Raw genomic sequence first — 757 nt, 5'->3', positions numbered from 1 at the left:
TCTCTTAAATCGACAATTTGTATTTATAAATGGTTTGGTATACTCTGTACCGACTACACTGTGTATGAAACGTTAAAAATAATTGAACAACACTCGAAGGCACTGAAAGTTATTATTCGGAACAATATTACGTAGGTATTAATGAAACGCGTATTAATCATATATATGTATATATATAGGTCGACCATAGAGAAAATTAATAATTGCATTTCTGCATTCTGTCGATCGCCGGACGTGTGTGTACCGTCGAAATTCAAAAATTTGTCGTGACACACGGGTCGGCGGGCATCACTGCATCGAGAGGCTGCCAAGAGCACACGCGAACGGGTCGGCCGCCGTCGTCAGATATTTGCCAAATGGCAAACGCGCGCGCCGTATAATGTGCATATTGCGACGAATAGTGTAACAGTAATAATAACGCCGAGACACGACATTTTATACCGTGTGGCCGCACCGTGCGGTTGGCCACACTGGACCTCTTGCGATGCGGCGGCGGACGTGGTGACGGCCGGAAGGCCGGACAGCCGCGGCGCGAGGCGTCGCGCCGGCGGGCGGACGGCAGAGCGAGCTATAGCGATCGAGCGGGGGAGGTGACGGGAGCGTGCGACGCGAACTCTAGCGTGACGACCGGGGAACCCCATCGATCCGGGGGGCTGAAATGCCGCGTGGGTGGGTGCCTCGGGCCGGCGGGTGGTGGGTAGCGGCGTAGCGCGTCCGCACGGCGTTCCGTGGCGTTGGCAGCGGCGCCACCCGCACA

This window comes from Rhopalosiphum maidis, chromosome 1 (genome assembly GCF_003676215.2).
Source record: "Rhopalosiphum maidis isolate BTI-1 chromosome 1, ASM367621v3, whole genome shotgun sequence".
NCBI classification, from domain to species: Eukaryota; Metazoa; Arthropoda; class Insecta; order Hemiptera; family Aphididae; genus Rhopalosiphum; species Rhopalosiphum maidis.
The sequence above is the reverse complement of the archived record's forward strand: the minus strand, read 5'-3'. Positions refer to the sequence as shown.